At 45.5% G+C, this 18,851-nt stretch overlaps 1 protein-coding gene across 1 annotated transcript in view; it reads left to right on the top strand.

The window, feature by feature from the left end:
- The window catches only part of LOC143300607 (uncharacterized), a 152,781-nt gene that overhangs the window by 40,639 nt on the left and 93,291 nt on the right, over positions 1-18,851 (top strand). The window contains exon 4 of the mRNA XM_076614389.1: positions 6,499-6,576. The gene's annotated coding sequence lies outside the window, so the exon portion shown is untranslated. The remainder of the gene's footprint in view (positions 1-6,498; positions 6,577-18,851) is intronic.

The following is an 18,851-nucleotide window of genomic DNA, read 5'->3' as shown; positions in this document are numbered from 1 at the left end:
TGATGGAGGGGGTGGGGGGGGGCGGAGAGCTGCAAACTTTTGCTGTGCCACAAGTGACAGTGCGAGATAGCAACGACATGTTAATCAACAGCTTCGCTAAAATACTCTTCCTTTACCCCTCCCCCCTCCCCTCCCCATCCCCCTTCCCTCCTCCTCCTTCTCCTCCTTCTTCCTCCTTCTCCTCCTTCCCTAAACACTCGCCTCATCCCCCGCCACCCTTCCAATCCCCTCCACCCACCACCCACACAGCACGCACCCATCGCGAGCCTTCCCATGCCCCGTCCCTTTCTCTCTTTATCTTCTTCCCAGTACAAACGGACTTTGGAGAAAGAGGAAAAGGGAAGAAGAAACAGAATAGAACTTCAGAAAGCAGCAGCAGCAGCAGCAGCCAGCCAGCGAGGAAAGGGGCAGGTAAGCCAGTGCAGGTCAATGGCGACAGGAGGTGAAGGGACTGCAGCAGGTGACGTGATAACGCTTTCATCACGGGGGTCTTCAGGGGGGCCTAGGGGTGGAGGGGGATATTAGATGGCGCTGATTCTGCTGGCTGGCATCCCCTTTTTAACTTTTGTCGAACCGGCGAGAGAAGCCTACCGCATTGTTTTGATTGTGGAAGTGCTGCTGGTCTGCTGCTGGCCCCACAATTCATTAGTTTTTAAAGCTCTCCCTCTCCTCTATTACTGTACAACGGAGGTAGTGTTGGTGCTATTCTTTAGCAAACCAGAGTCTTGTGTATGTATAATGCGCACAGTCTGCATAACAGAAGAAGAAAAAAAAAAAACAGAAACAAGAAAAAGAATCTTGGCAACAATATATTTATCTCTTGATGTTTTGGGGAAAAAAAGAAGTAAAGATTGGTCCAGAACGTTATGTACATGCAGGAAAGAAATAGAAAAGGGTACAACAAAAAGTGTTGCGCCAAACAATTGCGATGCGCTGTTCCTAAGGAGAGAGAGGGGGTAAAAAATAAAAAAATAAAAAATAATGTGAAAGAAAAATTATAGTATGCAATGACTTACTTGAAAAGCTCAGGCTGACAGTCTGTTGGGAGGAAGATGTGAGAAACGTCAAGAGAGATTAGGGAAGACAGAAAGGGAGGGAGGTGGGCGAAAAGGGGATGGTGGACACGAGATTGGAAATAAAATGGAAATCCGAGCTCAAATGAAAGTAGTGATAGTCACCCCTCACCCCCTCTTTCTCTCTCCACAAATACGTGCGAGTGTGTGTGTGTGTGTGTGTGTGTGTGTGTTTGCGTACGCGCTCTGACACAAGTCTCTGCTTGAAAGAAGTGTGGAGGCGCGCTGATTCTGACTCGCCTGAAGCAACGTTTTATGTGTAAACGTGTCTGTGAACACGATAAATAAAATGTCAGCAATGATTTATTGACAGATGAATATTTATACGTTCACGCACGCAAGCAGGCACGTTCTCTCTCTCTCTCTCTCTCTCTCTCTCTCTCTCTCTCTCTCTCAAATACACACACACACACACCACACACACGCGCACGCACACAAGAAAGTTGTGAGGTCGTGTGCCACAAAAACTTCGCGAAAAGATTAGATTTTAACCATAATCTGAATCCATAGCCTGTGTACGTTTAGACTATTAGAGTTTTACGAATGTAAATGAATGCTATCGTTTAGCAACTGATTAAAGAACTGAAAAATTCTGTAAAGATAACGAGAAATGGAGATAGTTTCAGCAAGAAACACATGATCATTTACAACTTTGTATTGCTGTATTGTTTCAGTAAGAGATACGCGATCATTTACAGTGGTCGTGAAGTGTGCTCTGTATCGCTGTATTGTTCAGCAAGAAACGCACGATCATTTACATTGGTCTTCATGTGTGCTCATTATCGCAGTATTGTTTTAGCAAGAAACACAGGATCGTTTACAGTGGTCGTCATGTGTTTCGCTGTATAGTTTCTAGCACGAAACACAGGATCGTTTACAGTGGTCGTCATGTGTTTCGCTGTATAGTTTCTAGCACGAAACACAGGATCGTTTACAGTGGTCGTCATGTGTTTCGCTGTATAGTTTCTGGCAAGAAACACAGGATCATTTACAGTGGTCGTCACGTGTTTCGCTGTATAGTTTCTAGCAAGAAACACGGGATCGTTTACAGTGGTCGTCACGTGTTTCGCTGTATAGTTTCTAGCAAGAAACACAGGATCATTTACAGTGGTCGTCACGTGTTTCGCTGTATAGTTTCCAGCAAGAAACACAGGATCATTTACAATGGTTGCCACGTGTACCGCTGTATAGTTTCTAGCAAGAAACACAGGATCATTTACAGTGGTTGTCACGTGCGTTCTGTATCGCCGTTTACGCGACCTTTGCCCAGATCATTGGGTGAGAGACGATATTATTTCAATACCACTGAAGATAGTGTTCCCCCACTGTCGAACTTTTGGGTCCCTCATGGGCACACTAACTTGAGTGGACTTTCACCCGGGGAGAAGATTTGGGAAGAGGACAGTGTTTGAGTCTGCACTGATTGTGGGTCTTGAAGGAGGACAGTCTACCGTTGTACTGAAAGCAAGCAGACTATTATTGTCCAGAGCATTCGTTCAGACAGTCAGTGTTGTATTAGTTAGATTCAGGTTGGGGGGTTTGGACATTTGTGATCGTTAAGGATTTAGGGGGAAAAAAAACAACAACAACAGCAACAACAACAACAACAACAAAACCCAGCCACTTGTGGAAAAAAACGGATTCGCAGCCATTGTTTCTTGCCAGTCCGATTGTCAGTCTTGAGTGAAGACTGAGAGTCGTTTCGTTTCCAGATTAATCTGTGAGTAAGAAATGTCTGTCTTTCCCTCTCTCTCTCTCTCTCTCTCTCTGTCCTTTGTCCTTTTCTCTCCTTGGAATGTTTATCTCCCTCATTTCGCTCTCGGTGATTTCCATCATGTTCGATCGTGGTTTTTATAAAAATTATAAAAAAAATTTCAAGGATTGTTTGGACTCTCACTGTTTTCATTTCAGTAACAATTGTTGACGTGTTTGTTTCCTCTTGATTTTTTTTTTTTTTTTTCTTCTTCTTTTTCTTTTCTCTTAGTGTTCCACGGTTTCTTTCTCGTTTTTAAAAAGCCCCGGAACGGCCTTCGTGGTCGGCTAGACAGTAAATTCAGTTCCTTCGTTGTAAGATGTGATCTTCTGTAACTGATTGCAAGCTGCCATGATAAACTTGGACGGAACAACAGCTTCAGCCCAGCCTTTTAAGCCGTCAGCCATGGCCAAGATGCAGAAAGATGTACAAGCAAAACAAGGAAACGACGTCATTTAGGGAGGCAGGAGAAGGAAAACACTATGTAAATAATACATCTGGTTCGTTTAATGTTTGTGTTTTCTTGCAAGTTTGAACCCCGCACAGCATACATACATACATACATATATATATATATATATAATATATATATATATATATATATATCTACGTGTTGTTGTTGCTACCCCCCACCCCCGCTATCAATCCTCCGCCACCACCACCACCACCATCCCTTTTTCATGATCTTTCCCTCTTTATGCATGTCTCCTTCTTTACTACCACCATCACCGTCCCTTTCACCAACCCTCCTCGCCCCCCTCTCTCCCATCTTCTTCCTGTTGCTTGTCTGCTCCTTTCGATTATCTTTCGGCATTTCCGACCCCCCCCCCCCCTCCCGACCCCCAACCCCACCTTACCCATCCACCACCAGCACCAGCACACCCACCATCTTTCAATCATTTCAGTATAAATCAAAAAGTGCCCGGGGTTTTTTTTTTGTTTGTTTTGTTTTTGTTTTTTTCCTTGGCAGCGTTTTCTTGCATTTGACGTTGCCATGGGGACCGGTAAATGAAGATATTGGGCCTTGTCTCATTAGGAATGCGTTTCCATTAACTTGGTGATTTTCTTTGTGGCCCTGTCAATTGATGCGTCTGTTGCCCGGAGTGGGGTGGGGGGTGAGGAGGATGAGGGGGGGGGGCGGGGGAGGGAGTTGGGAGGGAAGGGGGGGGGGGTAGGGGTGGTGGGAGGGGAGGGGGGTGGGGGATCTGTGCGCGGCGAGCAGGTTGAGGGGATGCCGGCCAGCATAACCTTTAATTAAACCTGGGCCAGGCAAGAGGGCGGGCCTGTATAAAGGATGAATTATTCATCGTAGCCAAGTCGCGGGAAGGTCATCATTATTCCCAGAAAGCCATCACTTGGGGGTCTATGGATGGAATCATAACTCGGCTTTTTTTTTCTTTTTTTTTTTTTTCCTTTTTTTTTCTTTTTTTTGTGGGGTGGTGGGGGGGGGGGGGGGGGGTTGGAGGGGCTTGCTGTCTGATTGTCTGTTTGTTTGTCCCTTTCCTTTTGCAATTCTCTTGTCTGTCTCTTCTGTGTTCCTAGCTGGTCGGTCGGTCTGTCTGTCTGCTCGTGCGCGCGCGTGTGTGTGTGTGTGTGTGCGTGCGCGCGTGTGTCACTCTGTCTCTTTTTCAGGGTTCTGTCTCCCTTTACGCATGCTTTGTGTGTGTGTGAGTGTGTGTGTGTGTGTGCGCGCGCGCGCGCTCTCGCGCGTTTGTATAACTGTAAAAAGAATGCAGAGAGAGGGAGATGGGGGGGGGGGGGGGGGGGGGGGGGGAGAGAGAGAGAGAGAGAGGACAGAGAGAGGAGAGAGACAGAGAGACATATTTTGAAAGTTACAAGAAACAGATGCAGGTTTGATTTAATATCTCCTGGAAAGTTTTCACCCTGTTTCAGAAGTTGTGTACGCTTTGTAAACATTTTTGCAATGATGGAAAAAAAAAAAAAAAAAAAAAAAGATAAAAATTAAAAAGCGGTCAGTATGGAGTGATGAAAGGGGGTGGGGTGGGGGTGGGGAACGGACAAAAGGAAGAAGAAAAAGAAGAAGAGCAGAACGGAAGAAGAAGAAAAGAAGGAAAGCGACAGCGAACAAAAAGAAATTGAAAATACATTGTCTGTCAATAGGTTGTGTGTGTGTGCAGGCTTAAGCTGAAGTTGACACGAGGGGCTGGGAACGGATCAGCCCAGGGAGTGGACAGAGAAATTGGGTAGTGAGAAAGACATTGGGGGAGGTGGGGATGTGGGAGGGATTCGTCTGGTTTTCTTCCATCCATCCTTTCTTTCTTGGGGGGTGGGGTAGGAGGGATTCGTCTGGTTTTCTTCTATCCATCCTTTCTTTCTTTCTTTTTTTCTTGTGGGAGGGGAGGTGGGGTGGGAGGGATTCGTCTGGTTTTCTTCCATCCATCTTTTCTTTCTTTCTTTCTTGGGGGAGGTCGGGGGTGGGGTGGGAGGGATTCGTCTGGTTTTCTTCTATCCATCTTTTCTTTCTTTCTTTCTTGGGGGAGGTGGGGGGTGGGGTGGGAGGGATTCGTCTGGTTTTCTTCTATCCATCTTTTCTTTCTTTCTTTCTTGGGGGAGGTCGGGGGTGGGGTGGGAGGGATTCGTCTGGTTTTCTTCTATCCATCTTTTCTTTCTTTCTTTCTTGGGGGAGGTGGGAGGGGAGGTGGGGTGGGAGGGATTCGTCTGGTTTTCTTCCATCCATCCTTTCTTTCTTGGGGGAGGTCGGGGGTGGGGTGGGAGGGATTCGTCTGGTTTTCTTCTATCCATCTTTTCTTTCTTTCTTTCTTGGGGGAGGTCGGGGGTGGGGTGGGAGGGATTCGTCTGGTTTTCTTCTATCCATCCTTCCTTTCTTTCTTGGGGGAGGTGGGAGGGGAGGGGGTGGGAGGGATTCGTCTGGATTTCTTCCATCCATCCTTTCTTTCTTTCTTTCTTTCTTGGGGGAGGTGGGGGTGGGTGGGAGGGATTCGTCTGGTTTTCTTCTATCCATCCATCCTTTCTTTCTTTCTTTCTTCCTTCTTTCTTTCTGTCTTTCAAAGAGAAATATGGCGGAGAGAGGAAGGGGGAAGATTTGTTGTGGGTGGTTTGTTTTTTTTTGTTTTTTTTTTTGGTTGTTGTTTTTTGTTGTTGTTGTTGTTTCCCTTTTTTTCCCCAACGAGAAATATGGAGAAGGATGATTCTTCCTTTCTTTCTTTTATTCCCAGCGAGAAATATGGAGAATGGGTGATTCTTTCTTTCATTCTTTCTTTTTCTTTCTTTCTTTTATTCCCAGCGAGAAATATGGAGAGTGGGTGGTTCTTTTTCTTTCTTTTTTCTTTCTTTCCCTCTTTCTTTCTTTCTTTGTTTTTTTTTTCTGTCTTTTCTTCCTTTCTCTTGCCTGTTTTCTTTTTGTCGAGCGGTAACTTTTCTCCTCCCGCCCCCCGTCTTTGGCTTTCTTTATCGATGCCATTATTATATATATATATATGTGTGTGTTTCTTTCTTGTTTCTTTAATGGCAGTTGATGTGCCGCTCCCTGTGGCCACTTTTGAATATTGAATTTTTTTTTTCAAATTCAAAATCGCACTTTTTGAAGTGTTAGTAAAAAAAAAAAAATAAAATAAAATAAAAGAAAAAGGAAAAAAGTGCATAACAAAATTGTTTAGTAACTCATCAGAAGTCCCTTTTCATGTTTTCCAGTGAAACCAAGCTGTCTCAAAGAGGAGCTCGTTGAGGTTCTAGCCAGAGCGTGATCGCCTGTTGGATTGTCGTGGGCGGGTAAGGTTTTTTTTGTATGTGTGTGTGTGTGTGTGTTGTTTATATTTATTTATCGTTTTTGAATTGGTATTCATTCACTTTTTCATTTTCATGGAATTGCATCCCCGTGTCATCAGTTCCATTGTATGGTATGCTTCAAACACACTCTTATCTCTCAGCTCTCTCTCTCTTTCTCTGTCTGTCTGTCTGTCTCTTTTTTCACTCATTTTTCTGTCGGCTGTCTTGTTTTTGACTCACTTGTGTAAACAAAGTGAGTCTATATTTTAACCCGGTGTTCGGTTGTCTGTGTGTGTCTGTGTGTCCGTGGTAAACTTTAACATTGACATTTTCTGTGCAAATACTTTGTCAGTTGAAACCAAATTAGGCATAAAAATAGGAAAAATTCAGTTCTTTCCAGTCATCTTGTTTAAAACAATATTGCGCCTCTGGGATGGGCACAAAAAAAAAAAGAAAAAAAGAAGCCTAATTATATGCAAACTGCATTTACTGTTATATTTATATTTTTTGTATCCTCTAAATTTGGCACTTTGATCTGATATTCTGACACAACAACAAGAGGAGTCATTATTATCATTTTTTGTTCAAACAGGAACTTCTTTTGCTGAGCATGGAATTTTTATTTATTTTGCAAACGTTTTTGTGCAGGTAGTAAAAAAGGGAAATTACTCTGTAATTAATGCTAGGGGACTTAATTTATCACAAGTGAGTCTTGAAGGCCTTGCCTCTCTTGTTGTATCTTGTTTTCTTCTGTCATCTCTTGTTTTGTCTGTCTTCTGTGAACTATTTCTGTCATCTCCTTTTGTTGTGTGCATACTGGGCGTGGGCTTTCACTTCTATTATTGTTGATTTGTTTTTTGTTTTTTTGGCGGAAAGCCACCCCATGCGGTCATTTGGGGTGATCGCTTGACCTGCTTTTACTCTGACGAGACCTTAGGCGCGTGGACGGGCCACGAATTGTCCAGTGTGCAGTGTCGTTTTCAAATAATTTATTTCGAGGTTGGTTGTTTATTTTTCTTTTCTTTTTTTTTCTTTCTTCACTGGTATGACCACCTACCAAAATCCAACAGTCATGCTAAATAAAATAAATAAATAAATAAATAAAATTTAAAAAAAAGAAGGAAAATAAAATAGATAAAAATCCTCCAAGGGAGTGTTGAGGGAGAGAGACGGGTTCCGGGGAAGACGGAAACAACCACAAAGTGACAACAGTAAAGGATTAGAATGGACAGCAAAAAAACCACGTGCAGACACCCTGTAGGCTTTGACACACTGCCCACAGACCTGGAGGAATCTGGTCAACAGTTCTTTGTGGCGCCCCGGTGACTTCAGAGTTGAGGGGAAAGATTTTTTTTTTTTTTTTTTGGGGGGGGGGGGGGGGGGGGGGGGGGGGGGGGGGGGGGGGGGTTGTTTGTTTGTTTTGTTGACTCACTTGTGTAAACAAAGTGAGTATGTTTTAACCCAGTGTTCGGTTGTCTGTGTGTGTGTGTGTGTGTGTCCGTGTGTCTGTGTGTCCGTGGTAAACTTTAACATTGACATTTTCTCTGAAAATACTTTGTCAGTTGACACCAAATTTGGCATAAAAATAGGAAAAATTCTGTTCTTTCCAGTCATCTTGTTTAAAACAATATTGCACCTCTGGGATGGGCACAAAAAAAAAATTTAAAAAGAAGCCTAATTATATGCAAACTGCATTTACTGTTATATTTATATTTTTTGTATTCTCTAAACTTGGCACTTTGACCTCTTATTCTGACACAACAACAAGAGGAGTCATTATTATCATTTTTTGTTCAAACAGGATCTTCTTTTGCTAAGCATGGAATTTTTATTTATTTTGCAAACGTTTTGGTGCAGATAGTAAAAAAGGGAAATTACTCTGTAATTAATGCTAGGGGACTTAATTTATCACAAGTGAGTCTTGAAGGCCTTGCCTCTCTTGTTTTGTTTTTTGCTTTTGGTCTTCTCTTTCTAGATAGTTATGCTTTTTCTTTACATCCCAAGCTGATGAGTGCAGAGAAATGACTGGTGCTGCGAATGCGGCCAGTAAAGTTAAGATAATCTCTTGTGGTTGAAATTTTTCAGTGCGATGTCTAGAAACAGTCTCAATTGTTGTTTGTGGAGGAGGGGGTGTGTTTGTTGTTTTTTTTGTGTGTGTGTGTGGTTGTTTTTTTGTTTGTTTGTTTGGGGGTTTTTTTGTTTTGTTTTTTGTGTGTGTGTGTGTGTTTGGTTGTTTTTTGTGTGTTTTTTTTTTTGTAACGCGCTTTCAGCCCAGCCGCAGACTGTGTGCGTGGTCTTTTGGACCGTTAGCAGTTTGACAACAATTATAGCTCCTGACTTAGCGCTTCACTCTTCGTGCACAGTGAGAAACTGATTACCGCCCAAGGCGTTACACACCCCTGCACGCGGCAGAGAATAGATTACAAGAGTCCATGTTAAAAGCCTGCAGGAGTCCCAGCTGATGCACGTGACCACCTCTCGAGTTCTAATCATGAGTGATGGGATCCCTTTGAGCATTGTCGGGCTAATTCCCGCGGATTTGTTGCTGCTGCCCGAAAGCGCAAATTGGAAAACGGTTTGAGGTCATTGCTTTGTTAGGTGAGTATGTAACAACCCATTTGAGGGGACAAGGCTGAAGAAAAACAGGCCCCGAAAGTCAGGAACAAAGGATAAATCAATTGACCGTTGAAGGTTGATAGCCCCAGGGGGAATTGTACCTCTTTGAACTGGGTTGGGACTTTTAACCCTTTTATTACACAGCTCACTAACAGATTAACCATTTTACAGATACTGTACATATCTCTTAGAGAGAAAGGGCGTTGTATAAATGTAAATTATCATCATTGTTATTGTTATTATATATGAAAACAGGACTTGTACCGTGTAGGACGCATCATTGAAATGCATGACAGCTGTCGTCTTTTTAGGCCTTTGTCGGAGACACACACCTCACCTTTTTGAATGTTACGCTGCTGGTCAGGCGTCTGCTTGGCAGATGTGGTGTAGCGTATATGAATTTGACCGAACGCTGTGACGCCTCCATGAGCTACTGATACTGATGTTGATGCTGAATGTGCCGAGAGCGGCAAAATTACACACTGGTTTGGCAATCGACCTCGATGTCTACAATAGACGACAGAGTCACGGACTGAGATAAGGTGTAGCGTATATGAATTTGACCGAACGCTGTGACGCCTCCATGAGCTACTGATACTGATGTTGATGCTGAATGTGCCGAGAGCGGCAAAATTACACACACTGGTTTGGCAATCGACCTCGATGTCTACAATAGACGACAGAGTCACGGACTGAGATAAGAAGTGCAGTTTTGCAGGAGTGGGTGGTGCGTTACTAACAGTTGCATGGCTTTCCGGAGTGCACGAGTAGGTGGTGCGTCACTTACATTTGCATGGCTTACATGTGGCTAGTGCTGGTATCAAGTAGTTTTGATGCTGGAGTGAGGTTGAGGCCCTACCACTGGCTGTGTCTGTTGCTTCCTGAAGTTCTGTTTGCTGCTGAAGTGGACCTGTACGAAACCTTACGACAGGATGAGATTGTTCCTTCTTAAAAAGTAAGATTTGCTGCTCAAAGATGGGGAAGTGCATGCTACTGTTCGCACGTGTTTCTTGTACATACAGTATACATTCATTTTGGCCCAGTATATACTGCTTGAAGTCACATTTGTTGCTAAAGAGAGCTCAGAACTACAGGCTTTGGGACGGAGTGCCAACGCGAAAAAAAAAAAAAAAAAAATCGAATGAAGAGTTTCTGATGTTGATCACTTTCACTTGCAACCAATTGTCCTTTCTAGAAAGGTGGTGACAGCGCCCTCCCTGTGGTGTGTATCATGGGGTGTGGCCTTGGAAAGCGTTATTTATAACGACCTTAGTTTCTTAACTTAGAAATGACGCGAAATTTTTTACTCAGCTGAACGGAGAACAGTGGAGCTTTTTTTTTTTATTTTGCGGCATAACCATAATAAATATAAAGTAAATGAATAGACTGAATAATAATCATCATCATCATTATCATCACCATCATCATCATTATCATCATCGTCTAGAAACTGCATCCTTTTCATGCTGGTTTTTCTTATTTCGACGTTACATTACTGGCAGTTATGTAATGTTGATGACATAAAAAAAAAAAAAGGACACTTTCTGCCGACATCACATCACATGCGACATGTTAGGGAACAGGGCTGGGCGAGGTATGGAGTGGTTGCATAACTATTCGGTTATGGTTGAATTGGCTCTTTTGCATGGCTCGCGTGCACAGCTCAAGCGCGCACGCGCACACACACACACACATATATATATACACACACAATCGCGCGCATACACATATACACACACACATACACACGCACGCACGCGCGCGCGCACACACACACACACATACACATTCGCTTTGAACTCACCATTAGGCGCATTACAGTAACCGACAAGGCAGAACTGTTGTGTGTGTAGTGCATCCAGAACAAAGGTGGTAAGGTTAGGGTAGGTAGTTTAGCTGTGCTCTCTCTGCCCTGCCCACATCTTCATTGTTTGCTTTTTAACGACTGCAGCAAAAGTTATACCGCGGTCCCCTTACAGTCAGTCGGTGCAACCTGTCCCCACCCCCACCCCATTAAACTGCTCCTAGCCCCCCCCACCCCCACCCCCCACCCCCAACCCCCCTGGTCCTCTTTTGTCCTTTGACACCCCCTCTCTGTCTTTCCCTTTTCCTCTTAAAACATTAAAACACCTGTCTCTCTCTCTCTCTCTGTCTCTTTGTGTATCTGTCTCTCTCTTTTGGCTCTGTCTCTTCCTCTGCCACGCACCCCCTTTCTTTCTGCCCGCCCCCCCCCCCCCCCCCCCCCCACCCACCCACCCCCATCCCCCCTCGCTCTACTCTCTCTCCATCCCCACTCTCTCTCTCTCCCCCTCTCCCCACTCTCTCTCTCTTTCTCCCCCTCCCTTATTCTTTCTCTCCCTCCTTCCTTCCTTCCTTCCTTCCATCCCCCTGTCCCTCACTCCCGCACTCTTAACCCCCACCCCACCCCACCCCACCCCACCCCCTCTTCTTCCCTGAGTATCTCCCTCCCTCTTTCTCCCCTTCTCTCTTTCTCCACCCCTCTCTCTCTCCCCTCTCTCTTTCTTCCTCTCACCTCCCCACACTCTCTCCCCTCTCTCTCTCTCTCTCTCTCTCTCTCTCCCCACCCACCTCTCCTCTGTCCCCCCCCCCGTCTCCCCTCCCCCCCACCCCCCCACACCCCCTGCGATTTTTTGCACCGGTTCAACCCATGCTGTCGTTGGTTTTACAAGTCTGTGCGACGGTTTTGTGTGAAAGTGGTTTATTAGTGAACATGTTAATGAGAGCCATAAAAGTGAGCTGTTTTATTGGCTGACGTCTTGTTTCCTTTACCTTTTCTCTTTTTCTGGATTTTTTTTTTTTTCCGCCCAATGATTTTACAAGTTTTCTTTTCGAGCCCCACTGTCCCCCTACCTCAATCCCCAAACCACACACACACACACACACACACACACACACACACACACTGTCTCTCTCTCTCTGTCACACACACACACACACACACACACACACACACACACACACACACACACACACACACACACACACACACACACACATCGCAAACCATCCCCTCTTCTCTTTTTTTTTTTTCTTTTTTCTTTTAAAGGTTGTAACAAGGACAGCTGCTGGAGTAGTAAATCAATCTCTTGCATTCGTGTTTTCCCTCCCTCTGTGACTCTTTCACAACCCACACCCCCTCCCTGTCCCTCCACCTTTCCACTAAGTCTTCCATCCCCCCCCCACCCCCCTGTCTAACCGCCCCCCCCCCTCTCTCTCTCTATCTCTCAGTTTATACCTGTCTCTCTCTGTCTCCCCCCTCTCTCTCTGTCTGTCTGTCTCTGTTTATCCTCCCCCTCTCTCTGTCTCTCTCTCTGTTTATCCCTGTCTCTCAGTCTGTCCCCCCCTCTCTCTCTGTCTCCCCCTCTCTGTCTGTCTGTCTGTCTGTCTCTGTTTATCCCCCCCTCTCTCTCTGTCTCTCTGTTTATCCCTGTCTCTCAGTCTGTCTCCCCCCCCCCTCTCTCTCTGTCTGTCTCTCTCTCTTTATCCCCCCCTCTCTCTCTGTTTATCCCTGTCTCTCAGTCTGTCTCCCCCCCCCCCCCTCTCTCTCTCCCTGTCTCCTCTCTCTCGCTGTTTATCCACCCCCACCCCCCACCCCCATCTCTCTCTCTCTCCCGCTCTTTCTCTCCCTCCCTTTCTTTCCACTTCTCTCTTTCTTCCTTCCTTCTTGCCCCCTCCCCCCTCCCTTCTTCCCCCTTCACCTCTTCCCCTGTTCCCATCCCCTACCCTGTTTCCCTTCCGCAACCCTTCTTGTTTTGTGTTCTTGTCTTTGTGTGTGTGTGTGTGTATGTTGTTGTTTGTTTTTTGTTTTTTTAACCCTTCCACTTCTTACATCCACTGCTGTTGCCACCCCACACTCGCTACCCCCACCCCCACCCCCACCCCATCCTTACACAGCAGCAATAATTAAAAAAAAAAAAAAGGGGGGGGGGAATAAAAAGAAAAGAAAAAGGAAAGAAAATGGTGAGCAATAAGTTCTTGGTTAACGACGCCCATTCTTCAGACGCGGCCGTCAGGTGTCAAGATTTCAATATCTGGCCCTTGTGAGATGTATCGACTGGTGAAGCTTCCGCTGTATTGGCGACGGCTTTATTGAAGACGGGGGGGGGGAAGATGGGGTGGGGGAGAGGCTTTGGGGGGCGTGGGGGGCGGGCGGGGGGAGGATAGGGCGAGGTGGGGTTGGGGGGGGGGGGATGTTGAGGGTCCGTGGGCCACAATAACATTTTTAAAACATACCGTCGTGCTTGTGCCATTGGCCTCCTTGTTGCTTTGCCGCCCTGCCTTGATGAAATCGCTTTTGTCACTTTTTTAATTTATTTTTTTATTTTTTTAAGGCTTTCTTTTCAATTGGGATTTAATTAAAACCAGGCTGGGGGTGTAGAGTGGAGGTGGGGTGGGGGGGGGGGGTGGACAAACGGGGTAGGCAAGAAAGGTTGGGGTGTTTTTTTTGTGTGTGTGTTGGTTTTGTTTTCTCCGCCCCCCCCCCCCTTCCCCGTCTCCCCTCCCTCCCCCCCCCCCCCCCCCCCTTTTTTTTTTTTTTTTTTTTATACTTTTCAATTTAGATACTCCATGACAAGGATTTCAGAGACAGAAAAAAAATGAGGTCTGGCGACAGACGTTCTTTGTATGGGGGAGAAAGGAAAGAGATAGAGTATAATTATGTCCGGGAGAGAGAGAGTTAAAGACGGCAATCTTTGCGCCGCTGGAGACCGGCCGTGGTATTTCCACAGGTTGCATTTGTGTCGGAATAATTAGGGGTGAAAGGGGCGTGGAAGGGAAAGCGAGGGATTAATTTGCTCCTCGCTGCTGGTGCTTGGGAGTTAAGGATCTTGCGCGAAGAGCTGACTTTGCCTTGTATATTTGTATTTGTATTTCTTTTTATCACAACAGATTTCTCTGTGTCAAATTCGGGCTGCTGTCCCCAGGGAGAGCGCGTCGCTATACTACAGCGCCACCCATTTTTTTTTTTTTTTTGTATTTTTCCCTGCGTGCAGTTTTATTTGTTTTTCCTAACAAAGTGGGTTTTTCTACAGAATTTTGCCAGGAACAACCCTTTTGTTGCCGTGGGTCCTTTTAAGTGCGCTGAGTGCATGCTGAACACGAGACCTCGGTTTATCGTCTCATCCGAATGACTAGCGTCCAGACCACCACTCAAGGTCTAGTGGATGTGGAGTAAATATCGGCGGCTGAGCCGTGATTCGAACCAGCGCGCTAAGATTCTCTCGCTTCCAAGGCGGACGCGTTACCTCTAGGCCATCACTCCACTTGCCGTGTTGCCGTTCTTCTTGTGTTGTCAAGGTCGTTGCAGTCGTTCGGGAGTGAGGGATGCTTATAACATGTCGTCTGTTTGATATGAAGCCGGTTTTATCAGCAAATGTGTCAGTATGTTCTTTTCTTTTTTTTCAGAGATAATAATAAAAGTATTCTTGTATCTTGTATTGGTGAAAGGCTATGTTTCTGTTCTCGGTGTATTGTGTGTGACAGTATGTAGAGACTTCCTGTATTACCTGCCCATGTTCGTCAGAAATAGTCATGGCAGAACGGAAAACGTGATGTTCTTGTCAGCTCCACTGTGCTCTATGTCTGACATTTAGTCTGAAGAGGAGCTGAGTGATCCCCAAGGCAGCATTCTTTATCCCCAATCTCTTCCGAGTTAATGAATAAATAAATAAATAGATAAATAGATGAATGAATGAATGAATAAAAACAAAACAGCGAAATATGTTTGCAAGGGTTTTGAGACTTGACTGGGTATCATTGACTTTGCTCTCTTCGCAGCCGGAGTAGGAAAAAAAAAAAAAAAAAAAAAAAAAAAAAAAAAAAAGCTGACTTGCAGCTCCAGTTCCAGCTCTAGCGAAGATAGAATCTAACTGAGGGCTGATTAAATGGCGTCATATTCTGTACGTGTAGAATGCATGGCAAGCAGTTTTCACATTTGAGATAGAAAATGTTGCCACTCTTGGTGTCACTGCGCAGCAAAATGAACTTAACTGGAGACCAAAAAAACTCGTGCAATATTCGTAGTAACAGTCAGCACTTAATACCTTCTGTTTCTCAGTGATGGAGGTCGGATTTGTTCAAACTGGACAATGGTTCTTTGTATACATTATGGTTCTGTCAGACCCACTAACCTGAAATTTACTTGAAGTGGTGGCCATTATGAATGAGTAATTAGCTGCAGCCGAAAATGGCATTTCATTGGCTAGCTGACGGCCGACTATTAGCGAGGCGTCTTATCACTGTTGTCGCGAAATTTGGGTCAAGAGGAGTAAACCGATGGGCCTGGTTTGCGTCATTTTGACACTGACCTGTCCATCACAGGCCAGCGCATCGTTTCCAAAACTCCTTCTCTTATATCATTAAGATAAGATAAGAATAACTTTATTATCTCCAACTGGAGAAATTTGGTCAGGTGCATTATCACAACATAGACAAGTAAACAACATGGGGACCATAACTGTAAAAGCCAACAACAGCCCCTACAAATATTACGAAGATACAAATGTAAAAAATATCGCATACATCGTTTCATACATATATCCACACACTGCAGGTAAGCAGTCCACACACTGGACGGAAAGCCAGTCGTTTCCCGAACCATTTCGACAAAAATCTGACTCCAGTAAGGCCAGCGAGATCAGGTATCACACACAAGTATCCATATAAGTATCCATATCATCAAGTGTCCATGTGCGCATCAGCTTGCGTGCTTGATAAATAGTGTTTTCCAATGCTCTTCTTCTGCATTAGTTAAAACAGCGAGACAGCTAGTTAAGACAGTTATACAGGCCGATACAGTGCGGTGTGTGTGTGTTGGGAGGGGGTGGGGGGGGGGGGAAGGAGCAAGGGAGCGGGGTGGGGTGGGGGGGGGGGGACGTTGGTGCTGTGTGTGCGTGTTAATGTGTGTGTTGTGTGAACATCTTTCCCGAAGAAAGTTGTTCTCTTGATTGAGACCATTTCGACAAAAACTCTGACCCCAGTAAGGCCAGCGAGATCAGGTATCAGAAAACGACAAAAGCAACAACGAATTGACAACAACAACAACAACAACAACAACAAAGACCAATGGTCACAAATCGACAGCAACAACAACAAAAAGGTCACTTGTCACGAAACGACAGTAGCAACAAGTTGACAACAACAACAACAAAAATCAGTTGTCACAAAGCGACAATAGCAACAGCAACAAACTGACATCAACAACAACAATAACAACAACAAATAAAAGTCAGAGCCTCCAAAAAAAAAAAGAAGAAAAAAAAAAAAGAGCCAGCCTGACTGGCAGAATGCACATGCCGTGGCCATCATAAAGCCTTCTGCCCTGTTCGCCGTGCCAGCTTTCATTGTGACAAAAGAGACGGGCCAGCCATAAGTCACGCACGGTGGAGAGAGCAGGAAAGCGCACAGGAAGCGTGAGCGTTTCGCACGTGCTGGAGAGGCCAAGAGAGGCGCGGGCCGGGTGGGGGTGAGTCCCGGTGGTGGGTGACACAGGCTGTGAGGGTGTCGGCACCTGCCGTGCCGTGGCTTGTCGCGTGTGGAACGTCTTCGACCACCTGAAGGGTACCGGAAGGCAGCAAGGTTTGATCTCGAATCAGCCTTCTGGAAGAATGCAGTGTCGTCTTCTGCTGATGATGAATGCTGCTGCGTCTGCTGCTGCTGCTGGCGATGAATACTACTGCTGCTGCTACTGCTGTTGATGAACGGTGCTGTTGTTACTGCTGCTACTACTGCTGTTGCTTCTGCTGCTCCTGCTGTTGATGAACAATGCTGTTGTTACTGCTACTACTGCTGTTGCTTCTGCTGCTCCTGCTGTTGATGAACGATGCTGTTGTTACTGCTACTACTGCTGTTGCTTCTGCTGCTCCTGCTGTTGATGAACGATGCTGTTGTTACTGCTACTACTGCTGTTGCTTCTGCTGCTCCTGCTGTTGATGAACGATGCTGTTGTTACTGCTACTACTGCTGTTGCTTCTGCTGCTCCTGCTGTTGATGAACGATGCTGTTGTTACTGCTACTACTGCTGTTGCTTCTGCTGCTCCTGCTGTTGATGAACGATGCTGTTGTTACTGCTACTACTGCTGTTGCTTCTGCTGCTCCTGCTGTTGATGAACGATGCTGTTGTTACTGCTACTACTGCTGTTGCTTCTGCTGCTCCTGCTGTTGATGAACGATGCTGTTGTTACTGCTACTACTGCTGTTGCTTCTGCTGCTCCTGCTGTTGATGAACGATGCTGTTGTTACTGCTACTACTGCTGTTGCTTCTGCTGCTCCTGCTGTTGATGAACGATGCTGTTGTTACTGCTACTACTGCTGTTGCTTCTGCTGCTCCTGCTGTTGATGAACGATGCTGTTGTTACTGCTACTACTGCTGTTGCTTCTGCTGCTCCTGCTGTTGATGAAAGATGCTGTTGTTACTGCTACTACTGCTGTTGCTTCTGCTGCTCCTGCTGTTGATGAACAATGCTGTTGTTACTGCTACTACTGCTGTTGCTTCTGCTGCTCCTGCTGTTGATGAACGATGCTGTTGTTACTGCTACTACTGCTGTTGCTTCTGCTGCTCCTGCTGTTGATGAACAATGCTGTTGTTACTGCTACTACTGCTGTTGCTTCTGCTGCTCCTGCTGTTGATGAACAATGCTGTTGTTACTGCTACTACTGCTGTTGCTTCTGCTGCTCCTGCTGTTGATGAACGATGCTGTTGTTACTGCTACTACTGCTGTTGCTTCTGCTGCTCCTGCTGTTGATGAACGATGCTGTTGTTACTGCTACTACTGCTATTGCTTCTGCTGCTCCTGCTGTTGATGAACGATGCTGTTGTTACTGCTACTACTGCTGTTGCTTCTGCTGCTCCTGCTGTTGATGAACGATGCTGTTGTTACTGCTACTACTGCTGTTGCTTCTGCTGCTCCTGCTGTTGATGAACGATGCTGTTGTTACTGCTACTACTGCTATTGCTTCTGCTGCTCCTGCTGTTGATGAACGATGCTGTTGTTACTGCTACTGATGCTGTTGCTTCTGCTGCTCCTGCTGTTGATGAACGATGCTGTTGTTACTGCTACTACTGCTATTGCTTCTGCTGCTCCTGCTGTTGATGAACGATGCTGTTGTTACTGCTACTACTGCTGTTGCTTCTGCTGCTCCTGCTGTTGATGAACAATGCTGTTGTTACTGCTACTACTGCTGTTGCTTCTGCTGCTCCTGCTGTTGATGAACAATGCTGTTGTTACTGCTACTACTGCTGTTGCTTCTGCTGCTCCTGCTGTTGATGAACAATGCTGTTGTTACTGCTACTACTGCTGTTGCTTCTGCTGCTCCTGCTGTTGATGAACGATGCTGTTGTTACTGCTACTACTGCTGTTGCTTCTGCTGCTCCTGCTGTTGATGAACGATGCTGTTGTTACTGCTACTACTGCTGTTGCTTCTGCTGCTCCTGCTGTTGATGAACGATGCTGTTGTTACTGCTACTACTGCTATTGCTTCTGCTGCTCCTGCTGTTGATGAACGATGCTGTTGTTACTGCTACTACTGCTGTTGCTTCTGCTGCTCCTGCTGTTGATGAACGATGCTGTTGTTACTGCTGCTGATGCTGCGTTTGATGAATGCTGTTGCTCCTACTGCTTTTGCTGTTGCTGAATGCTGCTGTT

This window comes from Babylonia areolata, chromosome 26 (assembly GCF_041734735.1).
Source record: "Babylonia areolata isolate BAREFJ2019XMU chromosome 26, ASM4173473v1, whole genome shotgun sequence".
Taxonomy (NCBI): domain Eukaryota; kingdom Metazoa; phylum Mollusca; class Gastropoda; order Neogastropoda; family Buccinidae; genus Babylonia; species Babylonia areolata.
The sequence above is the reverse complement of the archived record's forward strand: the minus strand, read 5'-3'. Positions and strand labels throughout refer to the sequence as shown.